General features: G+C 36.4%; 1 protein-coding gene across 3 annotated transcripts in view; it reads left to right on the top strand.

The window, feature by feature from the left end:
• Smurf2 (SMAD specific E3 ubiquitin protein ligase 2) overlaps nucleotides 1-16011 on the top strand; it is a 106494-nt gene that overhangs the window by 9440 nt on the left and 81043 nt on the right. The gene's annotated exons all lie outside the window — the stretch shown is intronic.

The raw sequence follows: 16011 nt of genomic DNA on the forward strand, positions 1-16011 counted from the left end.
TATGCAACCATTGTGTGAAGTATAAAAAAAAAAATGCTGGTGTTACTTAAAAATCATTTATGTATAAACTTTTTGGAATAAGAGTAGGATGCATGAAATATTTGAGAATACACGTTAATGCAGTGGTGATGATTATGTGCTGAAATAGTTATCTTTTTTTTTTATTTTTTTATTAGAGATTTCACCCAGGTGCGCTTTACCCCTGGGATACATTCCCAGTCCTTTTTTTTTTTTTTTTTTTTTTTTTTTTTTAATTTTGAGACAGTGTTTCACTAAATTGCTGAGGCTGGCCTGGAACTTGTGATCTTCTTGCCTTAGCCTCCTGAGTCCCTGGGATTTCAGGCATGTGTCACCACACCCAGCTAAATACTGTATCTTAAAGTACTCTAGCAGACAAACAATTGTACTTCTCTCTTCCTTCCCTCCCCAAATTTTTGTTAATAAGCAGACCTTTGGAGGATAGTTTTTAGATAATTTAGGATTGGGGATGGAGGCTGTAGATGGGACCTCTGTTTGGAGCAAGTATTTATGATTTGATTTATTTCCATGTAGTGGGGCTGGCACTTTCAAAAATAGCCTGTAGTTTCACCTCTTGCCAGTAGATGGAGATATTTCTGTGCAGGTAGGTAGATGTCAAGTTTGAGGAAGGCTTGTGAAACTGAAACCCAAGGTCTATATCAGTGTATTTGGGTTAAATTTAATTGAAGGATTAGAAACTGAAACATGACCCAAGCTTCTAATGAAAATCCATACTTCAGTATAGTTTTCTTACATAAAGTCTTTAAATACTACATGCTGTAAAAGGAGAAACAAAAATTATTTCATTCTATAAGAATTACAAACTAATTAATTCTACTTTTATTTTTGTATGATCCTTCATTATTGGGTTTTGAACTAACTTTTTTCTTCCAGTGAGGAATAAAACATGTTGGTTGGATTGGGAATTTTGTAAAGGAAGGATGGAAAAATCCTTAAAATTTAAGATAAGTAATGTGACATTCGATATATTCAAAATACTATCTCCACATAGTATTTGATACATAATGTATCCTCAGTAAATGTGAATTAAAGAGTGATGAAATTCATAGAGGCTTTCATTGTTGTTAAGACCTCACTTAAAACAAATAATAAGATTTTTCTTTGTGATATCATTGAATTAACTGACATCTATATCTTAGTAATTAATTTTGATGACATTAAGATATAACAATAGCGGACTGCCAGGAGCAATGATGCATGCCTGTGATTTCAGGGGCTCTGGAGGTTGAGGCAGGAGGATCAAGAGTTCAAAGCCAGTCTCAGCAATGGCTAGGGGCTCAGCAACTCAAGTGAGACTGTCTCTAAATAAAATACAAAATAGGGCTGGGGATGTGGCTCAGTAGTTCATATTCCCTGAGTTCAATCCCTGGTACCTCGCCCCCACAAAAGAAGACTGAGGAGTTCTTTTGTTAATATTTGATTTGATTAACAGAACTCCTTTACTATGCTCTTCAAATTTAGCTTCTTAACAAAATAAAGACCAGACTGATATCCACTAGACATACATCTGTAGAGTATCACCTAAAAAATTTCACTGGTATGAGTAGTCTGTCAATATTAGGAAGATGATTTAGTAATTTGATAATTATTTCAGAGCTCTGTGGGGTTTTTTGTTTTTGTTTGTGGTACTGAGGCTTGAATCTAGGACCTAGTGCATGCTAGGCAAATACTGTGCCACTGAGATACATCCCCTGTACTTTTAAAAATTTTATTTTGAAGCAGGGTCTTGCTAACTTGCCCAGGCTGGCCTTGAACTTGTGATCCTTCGGCTTCAGCCTTCCCAGTGTGCACCATCATTCTTGGCTAAGAACTCTGATTTTAAAGTGTTTGCTTTTTTGGGGCTGGGGTCGTAGCTCAGTGGAAGTGTGCTTGCCTAGCATGTGTGAGACACTGGGTTCAATATAAATAAAATAAAGGTACACTGACAAGTAAAAAAATATTTTAAAAATTTTTAATTTTTTGCTTTTAAAATTTCTCATTTCCTTACTATTCAGATCTTGTCTTTGTATTCTGAACTGGAAAAAGTGAGATGGACACCTTTAATTTGATAAAAAGGGTTTTAAAAACTTTTTTTTTTTTTTTTTTTTTTTAAAGAGAGAGTGTGAGAGGGGGAGAGAGAGAATTTTTTAATATTTATTTTTTAGTTTTCGGCGGACACAACATCTTTGTTTGTATGTGGTGCTGAGGATTGAACCCGGGCCACATGCATGCCAGGCGAGCCTGCTACCGCTTGAGCCACATCCCCAGCCCTTAAAAACTCTTATGAAGAAATTAATAATAGATTCTCAAGGGAATAGTTGGTACCAATTTTTAAAATTTAGGATAGGTACATCAAAAGTTCTTTGTAATAAAATTTGAATTCTTGTATAATTTAGTTTCCTATTTTCTAGTTGTTTTACACTTTTCTTATTTTTAGCTTATGTAGGAAACTGATATTTTTATTACTTTAAAATGAGGGTTTGATGATAGTTTAATTTCCTCTGATTTCTAGTTTAGTTGGCTCTTAATTCTGTTTTCCCTATCCATGAAGAAGACTTGGACTAGGGTAAAATTTGTTCATGTTTTCCTATTCATTCAGTAAACATTTGCTAAGAGTCTTACATGTATCTAACACCGAGGTTTAGGCCTGAGATTGGAAGAAGAGGTTAGGACAGTGATCTTGCTGTCAGAGAACTTGCAGTGAAAACAGACTGATGAGAGGACTTGATGGATGAAATAACTAAATAGTGTTACAGTTAGAAATATGTAGTGGGGTGAAATAAAAGAATGAAAGCTCATGGATATTTTTAGGGGGACTTTGTTTCTAATTTCTAAAAATTGAACAGTCTATCATATTTTCTACCCTCCTTTTTATAAAAGAAAGGTACATTGCTCATCTATCCCAAATGGGACATTGTCCTGTGGTAAGAGGGCCTTACAGGCCACCAGAGACAAATCCAAATATTAGTGAAGTAGGTTGAGAAGGCATGGCTCCAATGACTGGGTAACTTTTTTTTTGGGGGGGTGGTGGTGGTACTGGGGAAGGCACTTAGGGCCTCATGCTTGCTAGACAAGTACTCTACCACTGATCTGTACCCCCAAACATGGGTAACAGCTTTTCACATGACAATGGTAATTCCATTCTTTAATTTTCAACAGAATGGAAGAACTTAATCAAGTTGTTAGGGAAATCAAATGCCTTTATTTTCCAGAAAATTTTTAATAATTACAGATTTTTGTTATTTCTTGACATATGTAACTCAATTAAATTTTTTTTTTTTAAATTTCTTGACATATGTAAGTCAGTTAAATTTTTTTTTTTTTTTTTTAAAGCCAAGGATTGAACTCAGGGACACTTGACCACTGAGCCACATCCCTAGCCCTATTTTGTATTTAGAGACAGGGTCTCACTGAGTTGCTTAGTGCTAAATTACTAATGCTGGCCTTGAACTTGCAGTCCTCCTACCTCAGCCTTCTGAGATTCTGGGATTGCATGTGCCACCATGCCCAGCTTTATTAGTCTTTTTTAAAAAATAAACTTTAGGGCTGGAGTTGTAGTTCAGTGGTTAGAGTGCTTGTCTTGCATGTGTGAGGCACTGGGTTCTATCCTTAGTACCACATAAATATAAAAAATAAAGGTATTGTATCCATCTATAACTAAATATTTTAAAAAATAAACTTTAAATTTTAGAATTAAGATTTACAGAATGATTATGAAGTTACCACGGAAAATTCGTATATTTCCCATACTCAGTTTTTGCTCTTATTAATTAATCTTACATTAGTATTGTACATTTATCACAGTTAATGAACCAGTAAGGGTACACTGTTATTAACTGAAATCCATACATTAGTCAGATTATTTTTTCCCTATTTCTCATTGTTTTTATCCCTAATAGATTGGAACTTCTTGCAGGGCAGAAGTAAGTGTGTGTGTGTGTGTGTGTGTGTGTGTGTGTGTGTGTGTTGCATTTACCTGGTATATGAACACTTACTTCTTCCTCACTTGGTGAGAAAATTGTTTAGGGAGGTCATATATGAATTTTCCGAGTCCCATAGCAAGTTCATTTTGAATTGGTACTGGAGTCATATTTTGTCTTATCCAGTTTGCTAAGTACAAAGGTGGATTTATTGTGAAAAATAATGGATATTAATTTTTAGGACCCAATCTGAGGGTCTGGGAAGTACTCTAGCAATCTGTTTACATGGTCCTTTTTAAAATAATGTTTTCTTGGTGTAGAGTACATGCATAGAAAAAGTACAAAAATTTTAAGCATATGTAGTTTAGCATTTTTCAGAAGCTGAACACATTTATATAACCAGCATATAGATCAAGAAACAGAAAATTGCCAATATGTGATTACAGATTTTTGAAGTTTGCAAACTTACTTTAATCAGTCAGCTAAGATTGCTGTCTTTTTACTCCAACTTCCCCTCTGTTACACTTATCGTGTTGGGTGGCAGTGGAATGAATGGTTGTGGGCATTTTGGGATCTGACTGTGAGGAAAGTGATTTGGGAATACATTTGGTTGGGTTTTAGCAGGTTATATTTCTGTGGTTCACAGTCTGTCTATATTTAATCAGGGCATTGCTAGCCATCCCATATAGGGATGGTTTCTAAAAATACTACCTGTTTTGCTAACCCATTTGGTATTGTGGCATAAACCTGCAGAGCTAGAGGTAATATAGTGGTATGAATGTGTCTTATGTCATATGTCATTTGACACATGAAGTATAATGAGTACAGGGAAAATAAGGTTTTATACTAGTTGGTGGAAAATTTTTCCAGTTCTTATAGCTTTATTTGAAAAACACTTTTAAGAGTTTTCCCAAGTTTGACAATCCTAAAGTTTACAAAGCAGTACAGAAAATGACCCTTTGCTTAAAGAAACTTCTAAGCCATCAATTAACAACAAAAATGTGTTCAATTAGCCCAACATGGTATTGCACACATGTAATCCCAGTGGCTTGGGAGGCTGAGGCAGGAGGATCAAGAGTTCAGAGCCAGCCTCAGCAATTTATTGAGGCACTAAGTGAGACCCTGTCTCTAAATAAAGTACAAAATAGGGCTGGGGATGTGATCAGTGGTCAAGTGCCTCTGAGTTCAAGTGCCCCTTGTGCCACACCCCCCCCCAACAAAAAAAGTTTAACTATGCTAGATGAAAGACTGAATTATTTTTCTGTTCGCCCAATAGAAAATGACATAAAACTCATGAAAAATTATGGTACTGATATAAAGATTGACATATAAATCAGTGGAGTAGAACTGAGTACAGAAAGAAATTTGTACATCTGTGGTTGTTATGGTTTGAATTTTAAATGTCCTCCAGAAACTGATGTGTTGAAGACTTGGTCCTAACTTTGGCAGCAATGTTGAGAGGTGGGGCTTTTGGGAAGTGGTTGGATCATGAGGGGTATGACTTCATTAATGGATTAATTCAATGATAGCTTCCTAACTTAATGGGTGGGTAGCAGGTAGTGGTAGAAACTCCAGAGTTGGAATCCTAATTGGAGGAAGTAGGTCATTGGGGATGTGCCCTTGAAGGGTATAACTTGTCCCCAGCATCTTCTGTCTCTCTCAGCCACCATGAGGTAAGGATCTCTGCCATGTGCTGTCTGCCATGATGTTCTCCTTCACCACAGGTCTGTAGTGATGGGACTAGGTATCCATGGACTGAAACTTCTCAAACTATGAGCCAAAAACCTTGTTTATCTCAGGTATTTTGTCACAGTGATAGGAAGCTGGCTAACATGGTAGCTAGTTGATTTTTGATGAGGGTGCCCAGATTCAACGAAGAAAGATGACCTTTATCAATAGTGTTAGAATAACTAGATATTCCCTTATGCAAGAAAAATTGAATTCCTCCCTCATACCATATACAAAATTAACTCAAAATGGATTAAAGATAAAACATAAAAACTAAATCCATAAAACTCTTAGATGGGAATACAAGACCTTGGATAGGCAGTGATTTCTAAAAATCGACACTAAAAGTGCAAGCAGCCAAAGAACAAAATAGGTAATTGTGTTTCATCAAAATTAAAGATCTTATTCCTCAAAGGACACCATCAAGAAAGTGAAAAAACAATTTACAGAATGGGAGAAAATATTTGCAAATCATGTTTGATAAGTATCTATTATATAGAATATATAAAGAACTTTTACAGCTTAAAAATGAAAGGAAAAGCGATCCAATTAAAAAATGGCAAAGGATTTGAATAGATGTTTCTCCAAAGAAGATATTTCAGTGTCCAATAAATGTGAAAAGATGCTGAAATATTATAAACCTTAGCCAGGCTTGGTGGTTCATGCTGGAAATCCCAGCGGCTCAGGAGGCTAAGGCAAGAGATCCTGAGTTAAAAGTCAAGCTTCAGCAACTTAGTGAGACCCCATCTCTAAATAAAATACAAAAAAAGGGAGGCGGTGCTGGGAATGTGGCTCAGGGGTTAAGTGCCCCTGTGTTCAATCCCTGGTAGCAAAAACAAAACAACAACAACAAAAAACAAACAAACAACCCAAAAAGTACATATCCCCCCACACACCTCTTAGGAAAATGCAAATCATAATTACAAATCAGATAACTAGTTTATACTCACCAAAGTCTATAATAAAACTAGAGGCCATTATGTTAAGCAAAATAAATCAAACTCTGGTCAAGGAACAACTGTTTTCTCTCATGCAAAAATCTATAGAAGAAAAAGAAAGGTGGGGGCAGATCTCATGATAATCAAAGGGAGATCAACAAAGGAAAGGAACCCAGTGTTGGGAGGTGGGGTAGTGCTGGGGAGTGATACTGGCTAAATTATATTATTATATTTGTGCATATATGAATATGTAGCAATAAATCCTATCATTATGTACAACAAAATGCACTAGTAAAAATGTGAAAAAAAGGGGTTGGGGGTTATAGCTCAGCCATAGAGCGCTTGCCTTGCACATGTGAGGCACTGGGTTCAATCCTCAGCAACACATATAAATAAATAAATAAAGATGTTGTGTCCATCTTAAAAATCTTTAAAAAAATGTGAAAAAAGTCTACAATTAAAAAAAAAAAACCGGAAAATAAGTATTCTAACAGATGTGGAGAAATTGGAATCTTATGCATTATTAGTGGGAATGTAAAATGGTTCAACTACTGTAGTAAACAGTTTGGCAATTCCTCAGAAAGTTAACACAGAATTACCATCTGACTCATCAATTCCATTCCTAGGTATACATAGAGAATTGAAGACACATTCTCATAAAAACTTGTGCATTGTAGCTTTATTCATAAAAGCCAAAACAGATGGGTGGAAACAACCCATATATACAGTAACTGATGAATGGATTAAAAAAAGATGGCATATTTATGCAGTGGAATATTACTTAGCTGTTAGCAAGGAATATAGTACCAATATATGCTAAGCATGGATGGACCTGTTTGAAAGACGTCAGACACATGGGGTTCCACTTGGCAAATCCATAGAGACAGAAAGTAGATTTCTGGTTACCAGAGGATGGGGAGGGAGAGTGATTTATAATAGGTGGTATAGTTTTTTCTTGGGATAATAGGGATGTTCTGGAATTAGGTAATGGTGATGATGGTTCAGCATTGTGAATATATTAAAAGCTATTAAATTGTATAGTTTAAAATGGTGGATTTCATGTTTATATAACTTTAATCTCAAAACAAATTTCAAAAAGCCTGTAACAAAAATATGTTATTTTCTGGTTTTTATAATGTTTGTGATATTTGTCAGCTTATTAAAATTTGTGAGTTATTATCTTACTCTTAAGTTGAATATCTACTCTCATGCCTAATTCTGTATTATTAATAAAGTAGGGTCCTCATACTGTATAAATTCTAGTCTTCATATACCTGCATGTACCCCAGGATGTATATTAGGATCATATAAAATTGTTGAAGAACTTGTCTTATTTTTAAGCATGGGGGATTAAACCACCATGTTTGTTTGTGCTCTAACCCCAAACCCCATTTAATGAGATAAAGGGATTAAAAATAGTATGAAGATGGGCTGGGGATGTGGCTCAAGTGGTAGCACGCTCGCCTGGCATGCGTGCGGCCCGGGTTCGATCCTCAGCACCACATACAAAGATGTTGTATCCGCCGAGAACTAAAAAATAAACATTAAAAGAAAAATAGTATGAAGATACAGGAGCAGGCCAGATACTTGGGAGGCTTTGGTGGGAGAATCACTTGAGTCCATAAGTTCAAGACCAGCTTGGTCAACATAGCAAGACCCTTTCTCAATAACAAGAAAAACAAAACTGAGCTGGATGTGTGGCTCACACCTGTAATCCCAGCAGCTCATGAGGCTGAAGCAGGAGGATCATGAGTTCAAAGCCAGCCTCAGCAACTTAGTGAGACCCTGTCTCAAAATACAAGAGACCTGGGGTTGTGGCTCAGTGGCAGAGCGCTTGCCTGGCACACGTGAGGCACTGGGTTCAGTCCTCAGCACCACATTAAAAAAAAAAAAAGAAAGAAAGAAAAATAGAAAAAAGAACAGGAGACAGTAAATAAGTAATGTCAAAAAATTTCAAGAAATAATTACAGAAGGTTATTTAGCTGAGAAAATGGAATATAAAATATCCGTAGAGTAAGATATAAAGTCCTTACAGAATTCCAGCTAGTTCATATCACAAATCTCTAGAAAGACTGAAGAATTGGAGGCAGCAGTGTCTCTGAGGGTTGTAGGTGAGCTATGTGACTGAAAGCTAGAAGTGATTTAAAGTCTGTGAAAGGTTCTGTATATACCTCATCCAGGTCAGGCCAGTGACTGTTCTTCTCCCATCCTCAAAAAGCTCAAGACTTATTTTGTGGAGAAAGATAACCAAATGGATTCCAGACCCTAGAGATACTTGGCACTGTAGAAGTGGGAGGAAAAATGCTCACCTGAAAATGAGGAGACTGGCTACATCTTACATGGTGAAACTCTCAGCCACCTTGCACTCCAAGCCAAGTGTGTTTTTTAACCTTTATGAACATTTTTTTTTCCTGTAAAAAAAAAAAAAAATTGGACAGCCTCAGAAGAAACACTTCTGAAATTTGGAGTTTCCCACAGAAATAGCCAGGTCACCTTGCCATACACTCTGTAATGGAAGCCATCAGTTGCCAAGTGGGGAAGGAGAGGTCTTACCACCCAGACATTAATTAGACTTTTCACTTTCACATTAGAAATGGCATCAGCTTCTCAACAGCAGTACCAGAGGGAGGAAATGATGGAGCAATGTCTTCAAATTTCTGAGGGAAGATAATTTCTAGCCCAGAACCTAACCACATGTTTAGTCAAGGGTGAAGGCAGAATAAAGGCATTTTGGAACATGTCACATTTCAAGAAATTATTGCCAACTGTCCCTTCTTAGGAAGCTGTTGAAGGGGAATGCTAACCAAAAAGAGGGGCCATACTGTGGAAAAGGAATATAAGGGTGATTGGATTCTTGTATACAAAGGGAAAGATGGAGGCAAAGGGAAGCTTAGGGATAATAAACCTAAAGAACAAACTAATCCTGGTTAGGAGACTGGAAATCTATGCAAAGTCTTGTGTTTTTTCTTGGGAGGGAGTCTGCATTAGGATTCTTGTTTACAAATGGCTAAAACCCACTGTGTTGCCAGCAATGAACATTATCCATATTTTAGATAAGAAAAATTCATAGATAAGAGAAATAGTATATTGAAATTTTTTTGAAGTTGATTTGTTTTCTGGTGCTAGGAATAGAAACCAGGTCTTTGTGCATCTAGGCAAGAGCTATACTACTGAGCTATTGCTCCCCTCCACCATTTTTGAATTTGGAAGTCTTTTATTATTAGTGAACCTGATCACTTTTATTTACTGTTGGGAATTTTTCTTTCTTTTTATTGCTGAAATACTCTCTTATGGAACATTGAAACTTTGAGCTGGCTGAGATCCAGGAAATTACCTGAATCGGTGCTTTGTAAATCTTCAAGGCTCCAGGTGGTTTTTGTGAATCCCTTGGATTATGTGTAAAATTGTTTATGTGACTAGTTTCCCCCCTTGGGCATGGGGCTCAACTTTTTCATATTACAGAAAAGAAGCTCAGAGAAGTTAAGAGACTTACTCAAAAGTGGTCTCTTTAATCATGTTTTGATCGCATGCCACTCTTAGATCATGCCATCTTCAGATTCCTGAATTGGTGTGGTTTTGGTTACATGATCAACTTAAAATTTCTTGAACAATGTGTATTAATAACTAGGATCTAAGAACTAATAAGAGTTTCTTTATTTTGCTCTGGCGATAACTGGGAATTGAAGCCAGGGGTGCTCTTCACAAGCTATGTCCCCAGTCCTTTTTATTTTATTTTTTAATATTTTATTTTTTGGTTATAGTTGGACACAATACTTTTATTTTAAATATCTATTTTTTATGTGGTGCTGAGGATCGAACCCAGGGCCTTGCATGTGCTAGGTGAGCACTCTACTACTGAGCAACAACCCTAGCCCACCCTTTTTATTTTTTAAGATGGGATCTCACTAAGTTGCTGAAGCCAGCCTTGAACTTCAGTCCTCCTCCCTTAGCCTCCTGAGTAGCTGAGATTACAGGTGTATTACAGAGTAATATACTATGTTAAAAAATCTTTTGAAAAAATCACTAAAAATAGTCCTGAGCATTTTAGAGAATAAGATTTTTATTCTCTGTGAGGAAAAAATTGTGGAAAAAGTTATAGAAAAAATTTTACTTTAAAAATAATTTTTTCATTGTAGATGGACACAATAACTTTATTTTATTTATTTTTATGTCGTGCTGAAGTTTGAGCCCAGTGCCTTACACATGCTAGGCAAGTGCTCTTACTGAGCAAACAACTGCAGCCCCTTGAAAAATTCTTTGAATGTCTTTTTTTTTCTTCTTTTTTTGGTCAGTTATGGGGATTGAATTCAGGACCTTGTGCACACCAGGCAAGTGTTCTACCACAGAGCTATACCTTAGCCCTAGAAAGATTCTTTAAGTCTGCATCTCTGCCTATCTCTCTTCCTCCTTCCCGTGTACAAATTTTACATTAATTTTTGGAATTGTCAAAGAATGAGTGTCAGAGACAACTTTAGCATTGTTTAATCTATAAGGTTGATTTTTTTTCCCCTTGAAATATAAATCTTGTGTCCTAGTTACCTTAAATAATGTGTTTGGATATACATTACAAACTCTCAAGCTTTTAGTTAATTTTGGAGATGAAATTTAAGGACTACTAAATACCTTTTTGTAACTTGTCCCTTGAACTGTTACTGTGCATAGTGCTATGTTTTGTCTCTTCTGTTATAGAGACTGGAAACCTCTTGGGGACAGGGATTTAGTTTAAGGAATTTGTATCAAGTATATAAGGGAATTCTTCTTCTTTTTTTTTTTTGGTACTGGGGATCTAATCCAGGAGTGCTTTACCACTGAGTCTCATCCCCAGGACCCTGCCACCTTTTTTTTTTTTTTTTTTTGGTTTGAGACAGAGTCTCAGTAAGTTGCTGAGGCTGGCCTTGAATTTGTAATTCTCCTGCCTCAGACTCCTGAGTTGCTGGGATTATAGGATGTGCTACTGTGCTCAGCACATAAGGGGAATTCTAAGGTTCTTATTAAATAATTAAAGTTATTAGGATGTAGAGTTGTTTCTTACTACCTGTGGGGGATTGAGTCCAGGACTCTACGCAGATACTAAAATCCATGGATGCTCAAGTTCCTCATGTACAATGATGTACTATTTATGTGTAACCCTCACACATCCTCCCATCTATTGTAATCATCTATAGATTACTTGTAATAACTAATACAGTGTGAATGCTGTGTAAATAGTTTATTGTTTAGGGAATAATGGCAAGAAAAATTTATACATGTTCAATACAAATGCAGAGTTTTCTTCCTGAATGTTTTTATTTGTGGTTGGTTGAATCCTTGGAAGCAGAACCTGTTGAGATGGAAGGCTGATTGTATTTTAAAGATTGAAAGTTGTTTTTGTGAAGTTTTTTAAAAACCTGATTACAAAATAGTATACATACATTTTAGAAATTTTGAAAGTCACCATAAAGTGCTAGAAAAATAAATGACTACTGAAAGATAACCTTACATTTTGGAATATATTGAAACACTTTCTTTTTGAACAGGTCCTAGCTCAAAAATATACCTTAATAGGGAATTTTTTTTTTTTTTAAAGAGAGAGTGAGAGAGGAGAGTGAGAGAGGAGAGAGAGAGAATTTTAATATTTATTTCTTAGTTATTGGCGGATACAACATCTTTGTTTGCATGTGGTGCTGAGGATCGAACCCGGGCTGCACGCATGCCAGGCGAGCGCGCTACCGCTTGAGCCACATCCCCAGCCCCAATAGGGAATTTTTTAAAAAATATTTTTTAGTTGTCAATGGATCTTTTAATTAATTAATTAATTTATTTATATGTGGTGCTGAGGATCAGACTCATGCATATCAGATAAGCACTCTACCACTGAGCCACAACTCCAGTCCGGGAAATTTACTTTCTCTAAGTTTATAAGTGATTTATATTGATATGAAGTCAAGGAAAGTTTTGTTTTGTTTCCTATTTAAAAATTTTAAAAATTTGAGGGGAAAGATCAGAGTTACCCTGAGGTCGTGTTATTTGGCTTGAACTATGAAGAACAAGACTTGTGATTTATTCTGATAGTGTGATTGATTTGAAATGGCTTGAAGAAATCAGGTGTTACTCAGTTTTTATGTCTTTGGTACATAATTTTAAGTTTTTAAAGCTAAATATGTGTGACTAATTTAGCTTGTACCAAGGACTGTACAATGAAAAAAAATTAATTTCTTTCCTTTTTTTTATTTTAATGGACACAGTACCTTTATTTTATTTTTATGTGGTGCTAAGGATCGAACCCAGTGCCTCACACATGCTAGGCAAGTGCTATACCACTGAGCCACAACCTCAGCCCTCTCTCCTTTCTTAAATGTGGCCCCAGATGTAGTCAGTTACCAGTGCCTTCCCCTACCTTGTAAACTACCAAATACTTAAGTAGACGATGCTTTCTGGTTTTTATCTGCCTATCCATTCATTCCCTCTTCTTTTGGTAACTTTTGTCCTACTTTTCCTTTTGGAAATCTTTCCTGTCCTACTATTAGCACAAGTAATATTCATGGTCTCAGCTTACTTCTTAGAGCCAAGCTGTTCTAATCTCCAGTTGGAGAGAGAAGTGTAATCAACATTAAAAAGTAGAAAGTGCAAGGTTATATATAGTTATGTATGGTTATGTATGATAGGCTAAGGAGTCTGGATTTTAATCAGAAGGTAGGATTAGTGTAATGTGTCCAAGCAAGGGGTTTATAATTGCTCCACCTTTCCTCCACTGAGCCATGTTCCCAGGCCCCATTTCTATTATTTGTCTTTGAAATTTCTCTTGACCTATCCCTTTGTTTCCAGTCTTAACTCATTTTACTATGGTAATTCAGTCCTTTTGACTTCAGACTGAGATTGTTGCTGTAATTAACAAACCGGTGTTTTCTCTGGGCTACAGGAGAAAGGACTTATATATGGCATTCTGGACACCCCAGATCATTCTAATCATGTCCTCTCAGAAACTTTTAGTAGTTCCCTGTTGTTAAGAGGATCAGATTCAGGTTCCTTAACCTATCATTCAAACAGGCCATTCCAAAAATTAACCCCATTCTATCTTTTAAGTCTTCTTTTTTTTTTTCCCTTTATTTAATAGGTTCTAGCAAACTTGAAATGTTTCTTTTCACCCTCTCATATAATCCTACCCTTTTTGTTTTTAAATTTTGTGTGTTTCTTTTTTCTGGGTTGTCCTTTCTCTGCTTCTTCCTCATTCTTTGAGTTCAGTTAAAATTATACCTCCCTTGTGCAGGCTCTTCAAATAATTTAGAAGCTAACTTGAGCTCTTACCTCTGAAATCTCAGAAAAACTCTTTGTACTTAATAAAGTACTTGTCATATAATGCTTTCTGCTGTTTTTCTTAACTGCTAGATGATACAGCTTAATAGTGTTTATTTTTCCATACACAGTGCTTTCATATGATTGTGTGCTTGATAAATATTTTTTGTCCTGTTAATTGAACTTTCCTATTTTGAACTACATTTTGTACTTACTCTAAATGTTTTGGGAATTCAATTTAGTGCTGCATGTTTAACATTAATTTATTTGTAGCTATTTTGTTTCTAATCCATGGCATTTCAGATAAACTACAGAATTTTTCAAAAGGCAGGAAATACATCAAATATATAGTTCTAGAATTCCTCCAGAGTGTTTACATTATGTTTTTTTTTTAATATTTATATTTTAGTTGTAGTTGGACACAATACCTTTATTTTTTTATGTGGTGCTGGGGATCGAACCCAGGGTCTTACACATGCTAGGCTTGCGCTGTGCCGCTGAGCCACAGCCCTAGCCCCTGTTTTTTTTTTCCCCTAAGTGATTTAGTGACAAGCCACTTTACTTACTTATTTTATTTTTTAATTTTTTGTGGTGCTGGGGATTGAACCCATGGCCTTATGCATGCGAGGCAAGCACTCTACTAACTGAGCTATATCCCCAGCAGAGGGGGGGATGTGGCTCAAGCGGTAGCGTGCTCGCCTGGCATGCGTGCGGCCCTGGGCTGGATCCTCAGCACCACATACAAAGATGTTGATCCGCCAATAACTAAAAAATAAATCTTAACATTCTCTCTCTCTCTCTCTCTCTAAAAAAAAATTTTTCTTTGAAGTTGTATTTCCTCTGTTTCAGGGGACCCGGATCAACTTTCATATCAACTCCTTTTTTTTTTTTTTAGAGAGAGAGAGAGAATTTTTTTAATATTTATTTTTTAGTATTCGGCGGACACAACATCTTTGTTTGTATGTGGTGCTGAGGATCGAACCCGGGCTGCACCCATGCCAGGCGAGGGCCCTACCGCTTGAGCCACATCCCCAGCCCCTCATATCAACTCTTAATACCTGGGTATAGAGAAATCAGTTACTATCAATAGGGATTCCATCTTCTATTCTAATAATAAATTATACATCAATTTCGGTAGCTCCCTGTTGTTGCTGGAGATCAAACCCAGGGCCTCTTGTGAACTAAGCAAGTGCTTTTCCACTGAGCTACATCCCTATTCCCCTGTGTGTATTAATTGCCATATTTTGGGAAATTATGTACCTAAGTCATCTCACTTAATCTTCAAAGCAATGTGAAGTAGGTGGGTATGCATATGACATATCACAAGAAAATACTGATCTCAAAGAGGTTGAATAATTTGTTCAAGGGCTCACAGTGAGTTAGGTGTTGGGGGAGATGGAATTTGAACCCAACTGTGTTTTACTTCTGTCTCTAAGCTCTGTATTATAGTGTAGTCCTAAATTGTGTAGCTCTTTTTTAAAAGAATATTTATTTTTTTTAGTTGTAGTACCTTTATTTTTATTTATTTATCTCTATGTGGTGTTTAGGATCGAACCCAGGGCCCACTGCTGAGCCACAACCCCAGCCCCTGTTTAGCTCTTTTGACAGAAGTTTGGAGGCCTTTGAACACTTGGTTTTTATTTGTTTTTCCCCCTAAGCAGTTACTGTTTGTCTAATTCCCCCCACCCTTTTTTAAGGGCAGATGAAGTGTTTCTGACCTTTTTTAGAACCAGGTTTTAGGTCATATAGTCTGTGATTTTAATTAAGAGAGTTTTTTGTTTGTTTTTTCCTTTTTCCCTGTGTCTCTTTTTCACAGCTGCTTGTCAATTGGAGATTCATTTGATTTAATCTGCACATATCTGTGGGAGGGTTGAGGCTAAGAGTATGTTGGGGCATGCATGGTCAGTTATTAATCTTGTGTGGATTTCACAGGACACTTCAGCCAGTCTAACTTCAGACCTCTGAGCTGATGGAGAAGTAGAAACTTCTGGAGATTAAGAGCTTCGCCTTTTTTCCCTTTTATATATAGAGAGGCTTAGAATAATAGGATGGAATGGTTAATTGATGATGAGAGGCAGTGTATGATACTAAAGTGCTGATCCTCTCTAATCTTTAACTTCCTTCTGTAGAGTGAG

This window comes from Callospermophilus lateralis, chromosome 11, assembly GCF_048772815.1.
Source record: "Callospermophilus lateralis isolate mCalLat2 chromosome 11, mCalLat2.hap1, whole genome shotgun sequence".
In the NCBI taxonomy this organism is placed as follows: Eukaryota; Metazoa; Chordata; class Mammalia; order Rodentia; family Sciuridae; genus Callospermophilus; species Callospermophilus lateralis.